Source organism: Mesocricetus auratus, unplaced genomic scaffold (assembly GCF_017639785.1).
Source record: "Mesocricetus auratus isolate SY011 unplaced genomic scaffold, BCM_Maur_2.0 Super-Scaffold_100676, whole genome shotgun sequence".
Taxonomy (NCBI): domain Eukaryota; kingdom Metazoa; phylum Chordata; class Mammalia; order Rodentia; family Cricetidae; genus Mesocricetus; species Mesocricetus auratus.
In genome coordinates, this window is record NW_024429266.1 from 181330964 (window position 1) to 181348872 (window position 17909).

Genomic DNA, 17909 nt, shown 5'->3' on the forward strand with positions numbered 1-17909 from the left:
GGTAAGCTATGTATCTTTCAAATAGAAGGCCCAGAAAGCATGTAAAAATATCTTTTCATAAGCTTGCCTAGCAAAAATTCAGTTTAGAGGTTAGGCATAGTATCCAGTGCTCAGGAGGCAGGAGGATTGTAATAAGTTGAAGGATATCTTGGTCTACGAAAACCAAACCAAAACAACAAAGACAACATCAGTTTGGAGATTTTTTTCCAAACATTTAATAAAAGTATATTTTAATAATTCAATCAGCCTTTAGTTTATTTTCTTTGTATTAGTGTTTTTACCTTCATTTATACCTGTGAACCACATGTGTGCAGTGCCCTCAGGAGTCAGAAGGGGACATCAAATCCCCCAGAACTGAGCTACAGTTGTGTCCTGCCATGTGGGTGCTGGGAACTGACCAGAGTCTTCTACAAGAACAGTGAGTGCTCTTAACCCTGAGATGGCTCTCCGGCCTGTAATTAGCCCTTATATATAACTTAGTAGTTTATCTCCTTTTGGTAGGCCTAACAGAAAATTACCACACACAGAGCAATCTGGAGAGACGGCCTCTGGCCTCTGTGGGCACTGTACTCATGTGCATGTCCCACAAGCAGACACATACACCTGTACATAATTAAAAATAATGAAAGTAAATCTCTAAAATGTTATTATTTGTAGAGATGATATGTCCTGCAATTTTCATTGAAAAAGGAAATTTAATGCAAAGATGTTTGATGTGTTAAGGGTATATATCACACCCTGAATTAAAGCTGGGTATTTATCACTCATATATTAAAAGAATGAAATGATAGGCAATGATCCAAAAAACAGATCTTAATGTAAATTTAGAGGCTTTTTAAAATCAACTTAAAGCATTTGTTTGTTATTTGAATTTTATCCAGCTTTTGTAATTTCTGTAATAAGATTTCCCCTCTCCATCTCAGTTTCTTGAATTAGCACTAAGAAGCATCAGACTCAAGCATTCCACTAGCAAGGAGTCTCTTAACTAATATTTCCATTAGTTACCACTTTAGACTGGCCAGCCTGAAGTCCAGTTCTCCTCCTAGTTTCAAATTCTCTCTTGCCTTTCAGCTGTCTTCTCTTCCAAAGGGAAGCTCTTCACGCAGACACTATGAGCTCTTACACAAAAACACTCCAGGGTTTGTTAAACATTCAAGAGTACAATTCCCTCTAGGGGGCACTGAGGTAGCATTTTTCATGGTTACAGAAATCATGGCACAAATCCCAAAATCCTTGCTTCTTTATCTCTATAGTTCTACAGAACCTAATGATCCACGAGCCCCAAATCCTCTCCTGTCACATCGCAAACACCCCAAGTAGATCAACAGAACTACAGGTTTGTTCATGAGAGCTTTCGAATTGAGAGAGCCTGTCACACCGATGATGTGGTAGATCAAATAGTTCAGCAAGAGACCTGTCAGAGACAAAGCCAGACACGAAGTGGTAGCTACTAATGATGGTTCAGGTGAATCCCAAGTTGCTCAAAGTCTATTCACATGTGCATGTACTGCCCCTGCAAAAAATCCAACAAACAAACAGAAAACAAAACAAAAACAGGAAAGCAAAGCCTGGGGTACACAGGCCAGGGAGGAACTTTCTCCAAGGATCAGACTTTCTGGATAATCTGAAGCCAAGTACAGATCCAAACACTCACTTTTCTTTCGCATCAATGTTAGAAATAAGTTTGGGCTCACAAAGAGGCCACCACTCCAACTGAAGTGTAGCTTTATGAGTAGTGGTCCCTTAGCTGGGTGACTGACTTGCCCAGCTGAATGTTAGGTCTCTACCTGGCCCAGAGAGCCCCTTCTCTTGACTAGGAGGTAATGGCTTTTCCTTAAAGGGCCTTCAGTGCTAATGTAACAACATTGACTGTGATAGTATTTTAAAGCTATTTAAAAATGCCCAGGTGCCCAGATTATACAGAAAGGAGGGCAGCAGGCCATACCTCAGAATGACAAAAGTTCCAAAAGACTGGTTGCTAAGCAGATTGATGGCCAGTGGAGAGTTGTCAACGTGTTGGGTTAGCATCAGGCAGTTACCAAGTCTGTTGGTACTAAAAGGTAACAGATCAAATGTCCAAAAGTGAAATTTTATTTATTAGAATTCTGTAATTCCAGGTTATATCACATCAGTTAGTAAATGTGAACTCTCCAAAAAAAAATGCCTGTGCACCAGCCACCATTGACACTGATTCTTAGCAGATTAGAGTACTGACTGCTAACCTGATGACAGAGTTCTCTCTGGGAGCCAGGGTGGAAGGAGAGAACTGGTGCCCATAGTCTGCCCACTGGCATCTACATGTGCGCCTTGGCATTGCACAGACCCTGCCCCAATTATATATCAAAGAAACAAACAAATCTAATAGAAAAACTAAAATAAAACACTCAGGTTCTTTAACAGTCCATAGATGGTGGCAAGGGATGGCTGAATGGACAGATGCCTGGTCATTCTGCTTTTCCATTTAAGCTAAAGTAACTCTGCTTTTCTTCAATTGGAGTTTTATGTAATGCTTAGTATTTTTAAATTTATTTTATTTTTAAAGATTTATTTATTATGTATACAGTGTTCTCTCTGAATCTGCAGGCCAGAAGAAGGCACCAGGTCTCATTACAGATGGTTGTGAGCCATCATGTGGTTGCTGGGAATTAAACTCAGGACTTCTGGAAGAGCAGCCAGTGTTCTTAACTTCTGAGTCATTTCTCCAGCCCCATATTTTTATTTTTTAACAACTGCAAAAATATTTTATGTGTACAAGTGTCTTGCCTACATGTCTGTATACCATATGTGTACCTGGTGTCCACAGAGGCCAAAAGAAGGTATTGGATCCCCTAGAGCTGGAGTTACAGACTGGAAATTGAGTCTAGATCCTTTGGAAGTGCCTCCAGTGGTCTTAGTTGCTGAGACTTCATCTCTCCAGCCCCAATATTTAATATTTTTAGAATAGAGTCTATTTCTACTAATAATGAAGGGGAAATAGGATGGGCATGGTGGTGCACGCCTTTAATCCAAGTACTTGGGAGGCAGAGGCAGCCTGATCTCCGTAAGTTTGCAGCCAGCTTTGTCTACAAAACGAGTTATAGGACAGCCAAGTTTACACACAGAGAAACCTTATCTTAGAAAAAAAAAAGGGGGAACCTCGTTTAGGAAACCTCCTTAACGTAGAAAGAAAAAAAAGTGTGTGTGTGTGTGTGTGTGTGTGTGTGTGTGTGTGTGTGTGTGTGTGTACACCAAGATGGCAGATTAGAACTAGCCTTTGTGTGATACCAGGAATGAGAAAAACAAGGGAAACTACAAAAGGTATCACAGAACAACCGAAGAGATCAGAGAGATAGAAAAGATAACGAGTTGAAACATGGAACCATTCTGCCTTGCTCCCTGGTGAGGGTGGGAAAGCCTAAGCTCTTCCTCAAAGCTCAGACAACTGAGGAGACTGACAGCCTGGAGCAGAGGGATAGGGTGCCTCAAATTCCGCAGCTGCTTCTCTGCAATGCAGTTTTCCATCTGCATAGTTGAGGACTGTGGTCCATGCTCCTTGCAGCTCTCCCCTCCCACAGGGCGTTAAATGCCCAGCATGGTTAGAGCCTTCGATGGGTCCTTCCATAGCTGTTCTCAGTGCTGCCGCACGCACCTGTTCTGGCATACCACAGCACACAGGGAAATCGCCACGGCTCAAATGATAGCCGCCTCAATGCTAAAATCAGAGTCTACGAAGTGAGCGTTCAGATGGGTCTCCTGGTGTGCCAGGAAAGGAAGCCCCTGAAGGCTCAGCACCTATGTACACAGAATGAAGCAGAGGTCTCTATCCTCACATGACCACCATTATACCTGTCAGGCTCTAATATTAGAGAAGCCAGAAGGAAATGTTTGTGTGTGAGCATGTGCCTGTGAGCGTTTACATTATTTTGTCCTTTGTATTTTTCCTTTCATTATACTCTTGTTACTTTTATCTTAAATGTCAGCTTATACATTTAGCTTTAATCTTATGTTTATTTAGTTGAACATGTCTATTTTTCATTGTGCATTTTGCTTATTTATTTATGCGGGAAGTGTTATTGGAGGAAAGAAAGGGAGTAGGGGAAGAGAAGAGAGGATATATATATATATATATATATATATATATATAATCTTCTCTCTCTCTCTCTCTCTCCATCTCTCTCTCTCTATTTATTTATTTTGAAACTGGATCTCACCATGTAACTCTGCCTGGCCTGGAATTCAATATGTAGCCCAGGCTGGCCTGGACCTCACAGAGATTCATCTGCCTCTGCCTCCTGAGTGCTGGGATTAAAGGTGTTGCAAAGCAAAGCAACCAAACCAGAAAACTCTTCTTTTCCTGTCTTCTTCCTACAATTTTTATACCTTTTTTTTCTCCTTTCTCCTTTTAATTTAGGTTCTTGGTTTCTTTCCACTTTTCCCTGTTCTTTTATTTCACACAATTAATATTTTATTACATTAGACATTTCTTGTGTGGGGTGTGTGTGTGTGTGTGTGTGTGTGTGTGTGTGCATTATGACACAGCATGTGTGTGGCACTCAGAAGACAACTTGTTGGCGTCTGTCCCCTCCTTCCACAGTTCTAGTACTGAGCTCAGGTCTTTGGGGTTGGCAGCAAGCACCTTTTCCCGTTGAGCTGTCCTGCCAGCCCTATATCCCATTTTGGATCAGGTTTCTCTTTTACTGTTTTTGACACAACCATTTTTTGTTGAGTCCTATGATGGCTCCAATATTAAATTTCCTGCTGTTCTTTTTCTCTTTAAATTGTATATTTTATATTTCCTTTTGCCCCACTTGCTCTTTTCACTGTAGATGTGTATCAGTGTGATTACTGATAACCATGTAACATAGTCATTATTAGGCTGTCTTGAAGTCTCCTTCACCAAGGAAATTACCTTTAAGTTTAGCCTCAGATAAGTTCTTAGCACAAAGATAGAAAGCAGCCATATTCTTTGCCAAAATATCACAGGAATAGTCTCTATCCCAGTTGCTAGTGTTGTTCCCCTCTGAAACCTCTTGATCAGGGCCTCCATAACCCACAATGCTTTAAGTGCTACCGTCTTCCAAGTGTCTACTTAGATGGCCCATCAAGTCCTGCTTACAGCATTCAACTGCCTTCCTAGTCCAAACCCTCAGTCTTCCACATTCCTTCACAAAACATTGTGATCAGGCTAGCACAGAAATATCTCCCTCCTTTGTACCATCTTCTGCCTTGATTTGTAACCATTTGACTGTGAGGGTGGGGAGGCATCAAGACAGCACTGGGAATTGAATGAACCTTTTGAAAACTCTAATGTGCCTCCAGTAGCACACCTCCTCAAACAAGGTCACACCTCCTAATCCTTCCCAAACAGTTCCACCAACTGGGGATCAAGTATAGGGGACATTCTCATTCAAACTGCCACAGCTAGCCTGTAGGAATAAATTTTCCAGGTCAGTAAGAACTGGATTTCTCCATTTCCTATAATTTAGCTATGTGGTTTCTTCAGCAATAGGGTCTTACCATCAAGTTCTGGAGCAATGGCAATAACATGTAATATTTGGAAGTTCTATGGGAACCTCTGACCAACAACTTGAAAAGAGGTAACACACCTGGCAGTGTGCTTTTTATCTGTATTTGGTAGGCATTGTCCTCCTTACAGGGTAACTCCATTTAAACACACACACACACACACACACACACACACACACACACACACACACACACTTAAAAAGTTTAAGCTTTCACATGGTGTTTCAAAAGTCTTTAGTGTTAATTGTCCTTCCTCATACTCCTTCCTCTACCTTCCCATCCCCCCACCTCATTTAATTCTTTCTGTTCTATTATACCCCTTTCCTCCTCCACAACAACTTGCATCTTATCCCTCTTCCGTTGAAATTGTCCACACATTGACCCTTTACTAGTTTCTTGCCTTTTATGGGTACTCATATATGTCTAACAATTCAAAGCTAGCATCCATGTATGAGAAAGAAAGTGTGGGATTTGTCTTTCTTGGTTTAAGTTACCTCTGTCAGATTGACTATTTCCAGATCCATTCATTTGCCTACAAATTTATTTTTCCTTGTAGCATAATAATACTCCATTCATATACACAATAAGAAACCACATTTTCATAGTCTATTTAACCATGGGTAGACATTTATGTTGTTTCAATTTCCTGGCTACTGTAGATAGAGCAGTAATGAACATGCATGACCAAGTATCTCTGTAGAAGGATGTAGGGTACATTCCTTTGGGATTATGTTAAGGAGTGGTATGGCTAGGTCATATGGTATATTTATTTCTAGATTTTTGAGGAAACTCCACACTAATTTCCACAGTGGTTGAACCAGTTTGCATTCCCATCATCAATGGATGTTTCCCTTCACCTATATCAATGCTATTTTTTTAAAATCTTAGTCACTCTGACTATGGTAAAATGAAATCTCAAAGTAGTTTTAGTGTACATTTTCCTGATGGCTAAGAAGGTTGAACATTAAATATCTCTTGGCCATCTATATTTCTTCTTTTGAGAACTCTCTGCTTAGTTCCATGGCCCATTTTTAGCTGGGTTGTTTATTTTCTTGGTGTTCAGTTTTTTTGAGTTCTTGTATATTCTTAGACACCAGCCCTCTGTCAGATGCATAGATAGTAACATTGTTTTACCCTTTCTGTGGTCAGCCTATTCACTTGGATGACAGTGTTCACTGCCCTACAGAAGCACTTTAATTTCATGACCTCCTATTTGTCAGTTGTCAGTCTTCATGCCTGTGTCACCAGGGTCCTATTCAGAAGCGTATTCCCTTTCTTCTGTATCAGATTCAGGACTTATATTGAGTTCCTTCATCCATTTGAAGTTGCATTCATGCCAAGTGAGAAATGAAGAGCTAGTTAAATTCTTCTACATGTAGTTAAATGATTTGACCAGCACTGTTGAAGATGCTATCTTTTTTTCCAATGTGTATTTTTGATCTTTTGACCAAAACTCAGGTGACTGTAGAAACATGGGATCATATCTATTTTCATTTCCATTCAACTCTAAGGATTTTAAATTTCCTTCTTACTTTCTTTCTTGACCCAAGTATCATTCAGTCACATGTTGTTTGGTCTAATGGGCTTCAGTACTTTCTGTGGTGCTAATAGGGCATGTAGGATGTGGCTTTATGGTTAGTTGAGATGAGTTAGAGGCTTACAACCTAAGGGTATCGTCTGGAGGCACTGCCTGCCTGCATCACATTAGTTGGACTAATTGGGGTCAGAGTACAACTTTCCTTCCATGATGGCTATGGTTTAATGCCCTACTGGTCCTGCTAGGAGGGGCAAGCTAGTCGTGTCCCTGCTGGAAGTCTGTAGACTTTTCCTGTTGTGCTTCTACCAGGAAGAAAAACTCTCAGAGGAGAAGCTCATCTTTATGGGCAGATCACCTCGCCTTCCTCAGCAAGATGTCATTGGGTTAAAAGATCTGACTAGGTCAGATTCTGGAAAATATATGGATACCAAGGCAAACAGCTTTTTGCTTGTGAAGTCTGGATGTTTTGGGTCTCTGTTTTAGACACAGAAGGCTAAGGGATCCAGGCTTCTGGAGGGAGCAGGGGATGATGATGAGTGAGAATGTCTTACGGAGCCCAAGTGATGCAAACTTTTGGAGGAAACCTTCATTCATAAATATTCCGGACTCCACTGTGCTTCAAGCACAGCCATGAGCAAGACCAGCAAGTAACAGCTTTCCCTCCAGTCCTCCTCCTGACATGTGTTTCCAGCATGGCAGCCCCTAAATGTGCCTCCAGTGGGTGCTGTTGGATAACCCTGAGGCTTCATCCAAGCATGTGGGGCTGCATGTTCCCTGGGTGAGAAGCTGTTCTAGTAAATGTTTCTAAAAAGAAAGAAAAATTGTTTTTAACTTTTTCTAAAGATGCATCTAACTACTATTGACTGTAGTTATGTATATATCACCTATATGGAAATTACATATATATATGATAAAACTATATATATACATACATATATATATATATGAGACAGAGTTTCATCATCACCAAAAATCTATTTGTGATCTTGTCTTTTCTGCTTTTGATAAGTAAATCCCATTCCTTCCTTGTAGTCTAAGAAGCTATATCTCTCATATCTACCACCACTTGAACATATTTTCCATTTTTCTTTTGTTCACATAGATAATGTTTCCCCTGTGTGTCGGGACTTGTCCTGTCTATTGGCAACTTGGTCTTACTCTACAGCTCTGGCAGCTTTGCATGTTTGAAAGCACAGCATCGTGCACACCATTCTGCTCTGTGTGGCTGTGTCCTCTCCCCCGTTCTGCTCTGGGCTCTGGTTAAGGTGTTAGTGAGTTAGCTGTAAACTTACTGGGAAGAGAGCTGTTCACCTTCTGTTCTTTGTCCTATGCTTTGTTTTTAAAATGTGCAGTTTTATTTGAATTCAGTCATTGTTTTCTTAAAGGCAGGCATTGAGCAGAACTAGAGAAGTGTTTGTAGTCTCTGCTTCCCTCTTTGTTTGGTCTCTTTGAAGGAAGTGTCACCCAGTAACTAGAAGTGAAATGTCCTGTCCAGTTTCAGGTGTGAGGTGTAAACTTGGAAGGCATCTTAGGAAAAAGAGAAGAAAGTGCTTTTCAAAGTAAATCCCAGTTTCTACAGATGCTTTCTGTATGGCCCATCCTACCTGCTTCTGGTCATTCCTTAATACTAAGTGAGGTTTTGACTTTTTTCACCTTGGTGGTGGTTTGAAAGTGACGCTATACTTGTGTGTCTTGAGTTTTCATCTCAATGAATGAGTGGTTTAGGGTTTCCATAGGAATTATGAGGTAACTCTCCTCATACTTCATTTAACAGGTCTTCATTTTGCCAAACTACATAGAAGTTGTCATTTTATAAAAAAATTCATCTGGTTATCTTTGTAGAAGTGTGGGTGTATGTATATATATATATATATAATACCCATTTGTTATTTGCAAAATTATTGAAATGCTTGTGAGTTAAGAATTGAATGCACTTGCCCAGCCTTGGCATATAGGGAGGTGCTTAGGCTTATCGTGACTCCATGTGCCATGTTTTACTGATACTCATAGGAGACCTGGTCTTTCCTGGATGTAGATGGAAGAGGAGGGGATTGGTGGGGTTAGTGGGGTGGGGGATGGGAGAAGGACTAGGAGAGAAGGATGTGAGGGGAGGCTGTGGCTAGGAAGTAAAAGAATTTTAAAAAAAACTGAATGAAATTCAACCCTTTAAAAAATCATTTATTTTTGAGATTATGCTGTAATTGTATCATTTCTCACTTCCCTTTCCTTTTCTTTAAACCCTCCCATATATGCCTTCTTATTCTTTTTCAAATTCATGGCCTCTCATTTTTTCATTAATTGTTGTTACATACATATCTGTCTAGAAAACAATCCACAGAACAATTGGTAGTTGATACATCTTTACAAAAAGGTAAAACCAAATATTTCCTTCACTTCTATTTAAAAATAGGTTTACTAAAACAGCTTAACACCCATAGGGTCTATAAACTCACATTCTCTGATGAATCCATGTTGCTGGGAGCATGTTTAGAAGTTGCAATTTTGGAAACCACACACATCAAGGTGAGGGCTCCAAGGCAAAAGCTGAACAGAAAGTATTCATTTCAAAATACATAGCTACAACCTGCTCAGTCTGTATGGTGTTACTCATATGTACATGTTTTCAGGGCTGACCATTGTGCATTGGATGACCAGTTAGTGTGCTCTTCCCTGGGGAGGACTATTCTCCCTCTCTCAGCATCCCATAGTTGCCTGTAGTTCTTTGTGTATGGTGAAGCCTTGAAGGACTCCGCCCCCTTCCCACATCCACATTAGCTTGTGTGTACTGTTGTAGTACACTTCCGCACGTGTTTAGGCTGTCATGGGTCTGCTTCTGACATTACTAGAAGACACAAAGTCGTAGCAAGCTCCCAGTTTCTCTGGCTCTTACAGTCTTCCTGCCTTCTGTTCTGCACAGGTCCCTGAGCCTCAGGTGCAGGAGCTGTTTGCTGTGTAGACTTGTCCTTTGGAACTGGGATCTACAACTCGGCATTTTGATTGTTTGTGGTTTTCTCTAATGGTCTCCATCTGTTGCACAAAGAAGTTTTCTGTATGAAGGGTGAGACCTACACTTATCTGTGAGTATAAGGACAAAGGGTGAGACCTACACTTATCTGTGGGTATAAGGACAAAGGGTGAGAACTACCCTTATCTGTGGGTATAAGGACACATATTTAGGATGTAGTTAGGGATTATGCTGGTTTAGTAAAATAGTGGTTGTAGGTTCTCTTCCAAGATCCATGATGTCACTAACCCTGGGTCGTTGGCTAGGTTTTCAGTGCCAGGCGGGACTGCCCCCTTTCTGAGAGGCTCAACCTTTTAAAATTAAAAAAATGTAAGCAATAGAGGCCCAGACTCTGTTTCAAAATTGTCATTCCTTCCCATCCTTCATCTAGCCAGCATGAAAGGAAGAGAGTTAGGGAGAGCCGAGAAGGTGACTTTTCTGGTGGGTGGTTATTGGATCTGGTGGCTACTGGAGGGATTATTTGTGTTCTTTGTACAGTATTTGGTGGAGGCCTGGGAACCACAAGGCAGTCTGTACCTAGGAGTCACTGCACAACATCTCTGACATTTTGAAATTTGAATATGTCATTTCAGTGATTCAGTTGATTTTTTCTATATGTATTTGGAGAATTTGACTGGCCTTGACCACAGATTTAGACCATATCTGATAAGAATATGAGAGAAATTAGTATTCTCTTCCCACATTTAGAAGTATGCAAACTGGAAAGTTCTCATTAAAACTTGATTTAGGTTTCTATGCTATTTCTGTCTCCTCAGAACTGTAGTTCTCCATGAGTGCTTAACTTGTGTGTTTAATGCTTTCAAAGCTGTTTCTCACTGCCTTCATCACAGATACTCTGACAAAGGTAATAGAAGGAAGAAAAGAAGTTTAATTGGCCAGATGTTGTGATGCACACATTTCATCCCAGCACTGGGGAGGCAGAGGCAGGCAGATCTCTGTAAGTTCAAGGCCAGCCAGCATAGACTACACAGAAAGTTCCAGGCCAGTCAGGGTTATATAGTAAACCTCAAAAAAAAAGTCTTTGATAATTCTCGACAGGGCAAGTCATTAGAACTGTATGCAGTCCCCAAGTTCAGAAGTACAAAGCAGCAATAGTTACTAGTCCCTAGTTAGGGGAACAGGCGAAGTCATCCTCTCAGAAATGTTATTTCACTTTTGTTATCCCTGCAGAAGCCATGTGGAGATGGAGATGGAGAGGTGAGGCTCCCTCACTAAGTTGCTGTAAGCCAGCGCAGTTTGTCTGATTCTTGATTTGTCCTCGGTGAGCTATAAATTACTGCATGCCACATTTCAGAGAGCTGGAAGGCAAACGTTAAATTTGTGATTTGCCCATGATAACAATTTGCCAGACACAGCTAGACCCTTAAGTTAGCATGATTTCACCAGGCTTCCCTTCAGTCACTGTTTTTGTCCTCAAGAGTCCACAAAATGTCAATTTTCTTGGTTTGCTGCATGAAGTTCATGTAAAGGAACTGCTTGTTGGCGTTTTAATTCTGTAGTACGTATGTGTGTCAACCAGTAGTAGGAGGAAGAGAAACATTAAGAAAGCCTGCCTTTCAACAGGTGTGACAGTCCACTTCTTAAAGGAGAAACTAATAGGTCAGAGTGGATTCTGAAAATTACCAATTGTGTAACATTTGAAGCCCCATATAACCCTAAAGCCAATCCAATAAAGTTTCACCTGTGAATTAGCTTCATGTATGTAAAAAGAGGCTTTTTAAGTTTATTTAAATATTCTTATTATGTGTACACGTGCTTGTGTGTAGGTATGTGAATGTGTTGTTATAGTCCAGACAAGGAAGTTCCAGACCACCATGCATACAAGGCAAATCAGAGCCCTTTATTTAAGCCGGAGAACAAGAGCAGGTTCTTGCCCCAAGGAAACTCTCAGCATGGAAGTTCAGGGGGACAGTGTTTATAGAGGTAAAAAGCACAATCACATTACTGTCAGGTGTAGATCAGGGACCTACTAACATTTGTTTTGGCTATACTTTCAGCAAATATTTTGGTTATTCATGTGGACCACAGTCAGGGTCATGGAAAGTCCTGAATGTGCTGCCAAGGCAGGCATGGCTACCCTGGGGACTGGGGGTTGAAAATGGCCTGAGCAGATACAAAGTGGAGTTAGGGAAAGACATAGACAAGATGGCATCATCTCAGTCACTTCAGCACAGGAACCCATGGTGTCAGATCTCCTGGAGCTGGGCTTATTGGCAGTTGTGAAATACCTAGTGGAGGTGTGGGGAATTGAACTTGAGTCCTCTAGAAGAGCAGCAAAGGCTTTCAACTGCTGAGCCACCTCTCCAGCCCTGAAAGTGTTGTTCTAGTAGGTCCTTAAGTGCAATTTATTTCAAACCTCCTGTTTCTTTAAACCAAACCACACCATTACTTTGAATATGGATTTGCCAAGAGGTATTTATAGCATAAGAGGGAAAGAATGAACATTGGTGTCTTTGAAATTGGAGTGTTCTCTTGGCCTGGATCCACCCACTACTGTGCAGCATAGGATGTGCACTGGGAAAAGATATGGTAGTTTGTAAGGGATGTGTGCTGGCTAGTTTTATGTCAACCGGACACAAGCTCACCTGAGAAAATGCCGCCACGGGGGAGAGCAGTTCCACTGTTTTGCTTACTCTCTCACTGTAATGAGATGTGATTACCTGTTACATTTTCTGATAAGAGTGGTCTTGGGAAATGTTGAGTGGAAGAAGCAAGATTTCTTTTCTTTCTTTCCCTCTTTTGCTCCTTCTTAGTTTAACTAATCCAATGCTGTAGAGTATTAAAACAAAGAGGGAGAGGGACAGGTGTAGAGGGGACCAGGAGGAGTAAGGGGACAAATGGCTTGTGGGTTTAATCATAAAACATTATATATATGTTTGAAATTCTCAAAGAATAAAAAAGAAAAACAAAACAGAAAAAGCAATTTAATCAAATGACGCCTTTTGTATGGTATCCTCAGTTTAGTTTAGTTCAAGTAATTTCTTTTGAAAATTGTTTTATATATCTAATTAATTAATTAATTGTGTGTGTGTGTGTGTGTGTGTGAGCATGGTATGTATATGGGAATACACATGTGGGTCCTAGGAATTAAGCCTTGGCAATCAACAGCAAAAAACTTGGGAAATCCAGAATTCCTTCATGGAAAATTTAACCATTGATTGGAAAATTTAACCATTGATTAAGTATGGTAGAAGTAGAGAACACCACACAAACACACACACACACACACACACACACACACCACCACCACACAAACCAAAACCAATAATACCTGAAAAACAAAAAGCCACATCTAAATTATTAAACTTTAAAGTGGTTTTGGAATTTTTAAGAAACTTCTCACCTATTTATACTTCTTAAAAAGTTATTTTATTAATTATTATTAATGTGTTTAAGTCCATGCATGTGAGCACATGTATGTGAAAGTCAGAGGCTACTCTCAGGAGTCAATTCTCCCTCCACCTCCGGCTCTGGGCATTGAGACTCTTTGGGCTTCGGGGATAGTCCTTTTGCTCACTGGGCTGTCATTTTGCTGGCCCTGTTTCTTGTTTATGTTGTACTTCTACTCTAATTTGGTAGGAAGAAGTATTTCATTGCTAGTTTATGTGGTAAAGTCCATAAAATTAATTAGGTGTGCATTTTGTGCACCTTTACCTTTAGAGCTGCCTATACCATAGTGGACAAAAGGCACCAAGAAGCCTCAGAAACACAGGCATGGCTCCATGAAGTGCATCTGTGCTGAGGATCCTTCTTGAGATGATGTCCTATAAATTAAAATGTTTGTTTATCTAGATGAGAACCCTAGAATTACATAGTGTAAGCAGAACAGGACTTGGGGTCAGATAATCTGGGCTTTAGCTCTAGGCGTGACCTCATGTCAGATCTTTGGAGCATGTTTTCTTACCCCTTGCAGGTATCATGTCAGTCATTACGTCAAATAGTTTCAGAATTAGTGTTTCTCAGCCCTGATGATCAAATCACCTGGAGGACATTTAAAACCCATAACCCAAGCCTGCCGGAGTGGAATACAAACATCAGTGTGACTCTTTCTGAATAGCTTGGTGGGTGTAATTTATATTCTGTAAATCTTTCTCCTTTATACAAAGAATTCAATTATCTTTTTAGAGACTTAGAACTGTGCAAGCATCATCACACACACAAACCACACAGTGTTTCCATCACCCCATTTGTGGTTGCTCTCCCTGTCTACTCCCAGAGTCAAGCAGCCATCAACCAATAGATTTGTCTTTTCTAGTACTGAACATCAAGATTTCTTTTTTCGTTTTAAGATTAATTTTTATATACATTGGTGTTTTGCCTGCATGTATATTTGTGTGAGGGTACCAGAGGGTCTGGAACTGGAGTTATAGATAGTTGCCATGTGGGTGCTGGGAATTGAACCCAGGTCTTTTGGAAGAATGGCCAGGGCTCTTAGCCACTGAACCATCACCCAGCCCCAGGATTCCTTTTTAAACCCTTGTCTTATTTTAATGGGCAGCTAAGGTGGAGGACCACAGCTTTAAATTTGTTTGAGTTATTCTAGTGAATACTGAGAACTGTGTGTAGTAAGGATATTGCACAATTTTTACATTTGTGACCTCACCCATCACTAGTATGACTGAGATCATTAATTCGATAGTGGAGCTTAATAGGCAGTTCTAGTTCACCTTAATAAATCTTAGTATCATATTTAAAATTGTCTCTCATTCTCTTTCAAGTGCTTTTAAAATATCTCAAGAATGCTTCCCTGGATGCTGGAGAGGTCTGGAGTACTCACCAATCTGATCACAGGGGTAAGCCAGTTTGGAATCCTCTCCACTATTGCTAGGAGTCTTAGCTGGAGTCATCCTTTCAGATTTCTGGGAATTACCCTAGTCTCAGGTTTCTCCCTAGCCCCACAGTGCCTCTATCTAAAGTTCCCAGCACCCATCAGGCAGCTTACAACTACCTGCCACTCAAGCCCCATGGATCCAATACTCTCTTCTGGACCCTTAGGAAACACACACACACACACACACACACACACACACACACACACACACACACACACACACACACACACACACACACCCTTTTAGAAAGAATGCTTTTTTCCCCCTTTTAAGACAAGTTAACAGTGCTGGAAGGCACATGAGAAATGTGTCTGGCAAAAGAACGTAATCTCTGCAATAAATGTGATGTCAGTGTTTGCGTGGTTTGCCCACCTCCAATCCCAAGGTCATTGTCTGTCTGTGGTGTATATGTCCTTGTAGAATCTGGAGGCTGGGCATGGGTGTTTTCCTCAGTTGGCCTCCACCCTGTTTTTTGAGATAATTTCTTCTTTTGCCCAGAGCGATCCACTTCAGCTGTGCTCACTGGCCAGCATGTGCCGGAGATCCTCCTGTTTCACTTGCTCTGCTGGGATTACGGGTGTGCATGCTGCCAAGATCGGCTTTTGATGTAGGTCCTGGGGGACCGAACTTAGGTCTCCATGCTTGTGTGGTACCTTTTACAGATTGAGCCAGCTCCCCAGGTTCCTGGATGCTTCCTTAAAACTACATTTCTTCACTGGGTGTTTTGCTAATTTATTTCTTTGCTGAATGATAAGTTTTTGTTTTATAGATGAATTAATACTTATGAAACTTTCTTTAAAAATGTTTCCAGAGTTGGTGTAAGAACTTTGCCATTTGTAAAACATAATTATAGCATTAGACACAGGAGTCATGTCTTGGCCTTTTCATTTTCCCTCCTTTCTTCCTCCCTTCCTCCCTCCCTCCCTTCCTCCCTCCCTCCCTCCCTCCCTCCCTCCCTCCCTCCCTTCCTTCCTTCCTTTCTTTCTGTGTATGGCAAAGTTCTTACTCCAACTCTGGGTGACTTGGAACTCACCATGTAGCCCAAGCTGGAATTGTACTTGGAATCATCTTAACCTTTATCCTCAGAATCACTGGGATTACGGGTTTGTCACCATGGTTAAGAATCGACCCTCTCCGGGCAGTGGTGACGCACACCTTTAATCCCAGCCCTCGGGAGGCAGAGACTGCCAGATCTCTGTGAGTTCAAGGATAGCCTGGTCTACAGAACAAGTTCCAGGACAGGCTCCAAAGTTACACACAGAAACCCTGTCTCAAAAACACCAAAAACAAACAAACAAACAAACAAACAAACAAACAAACAAATCTCCAAACACTCAAACCAAACTAAAACAAACCTGCCCACTTGTTTCCTTTCTGTTTTCTTGTTTTTATTTTGTTTTTTATTCTGCAGCTTTCTGCTTTTGGAGCTGTGAACAGAAGTTGCTGTATTTTCCACTCCTGGTTGCCATTCCCAAAGACAGAAATATGAGGATTCCTTCATTGTAGAAATTATTCTTCCTGGTGGTGGCACATACCTTTAATCCCAGCACTTGGGAGGCAGAGGCAGGCGGATCTCTGTGAGTTTGAGGTCAGTCTGGTCTACAGAGTGAGTTCCAGGATAACCTCCAAAGCAATACAGAGAAACCTTGTCTCAAAAAACAAACAAACAAATTATTTTTGTGTATCACGAGTTTCCACTTTGTCCTAGGTATGTGTCAATTGGGGTTTAGTAAATCAGTTTCTTGGTGTATAGTATGAATATACAGGAGGCAGAGAAGAAAGTGAAAGCAGAATTTACAGTTTTAAAAAACTTTGTACCAAGTTCTTGAACTAGTAAATAGTAACATCCTTCCAACCCAAGATGGCTAGATCTAGGTACTGATAGGCAGTTATTGTCATAGCCATTTTCCTACAGACCCATTCACATTTAGTCAGTGCTGGCTCCTTTCCTCCCTCCCTCCCTCCCTCTCCGTCCTTCAATTACTCCCTTCCTTTCTATGTAGTTCTGTTGTCCAGATCATATTTAATACTTTACCTTCCCTAAATTTGGGAATTAATGAATATCTCTTAAGTCATTTCTTAGATCTTATTCCTAAGACTTTAGGCATCCCAACACATCAGTATTTCCATGCTTCTGCTACCAATAGGAAAGCATCCAAGCCATTCATAGGAAGATAGCCAATGTCTGGATGAAATGTGTTTCTGGGAAATTGTATATATATGTCACCCACTTTCATTCAGTGTGTTTCCAATATGACTAATTGAGCCACCATTACACGATAAATATTTGTTTGCTGAGCAATATGTTTCTCATTTCGGAGATGGCTGCAGCTATGTGGGAATTTTTTTTTGGTTTTACAAGACAGGGTTTCTCTGTATTGTTTTGGGGGCTGTCAGTCCAGCCCGGCCTCGAACTCACAGAGATCTGCCTGCCTCTGCCTCCCGAGTGCTGGGATTAAAGGCATGCGCCACCACCGCCTGGCTATGTGGGAGATATTAAAACCATGGGAGACACAATGGATGGTCCAGAAAGTGTGTGTGTGTGGGGAAATGGGTTGAGTTCGCCCAAACTCTAAATACAGTATTTATTTCTTTGCTGTGTCTTCCAGTGTTGCACCTGCATCCTATGAGAGAGGAACACTTATATTTAGGGAGGGCATTTTATGCATTCGAAATATAAAAATGTGAGGTGATAGGTACATTAATCTCCATTGTAGTAACCATCTTGCTACATTCACACACATATCCCATAGCATTGTGTTGTATACTTCAAATCAACACGCTTAAATCTATTTTTAAAAATACCAAGCAAAGAAACATCTACTAAGGTCAAGATGAAGGGAAAGAACCAGAGACAAAAGAAGATATTAGGAAATGGTTGCAGCTGAAATGGCAGGTTGCAGAGAAGCTTGCACGAAGCAAGTGTCAATATCCCCAGCTCCCTCCTCCTTTTTCTTTACAGCCATCCCTTCCCTGTGGAACAGCAACATCACTTTGTTGTCTGCAGAAT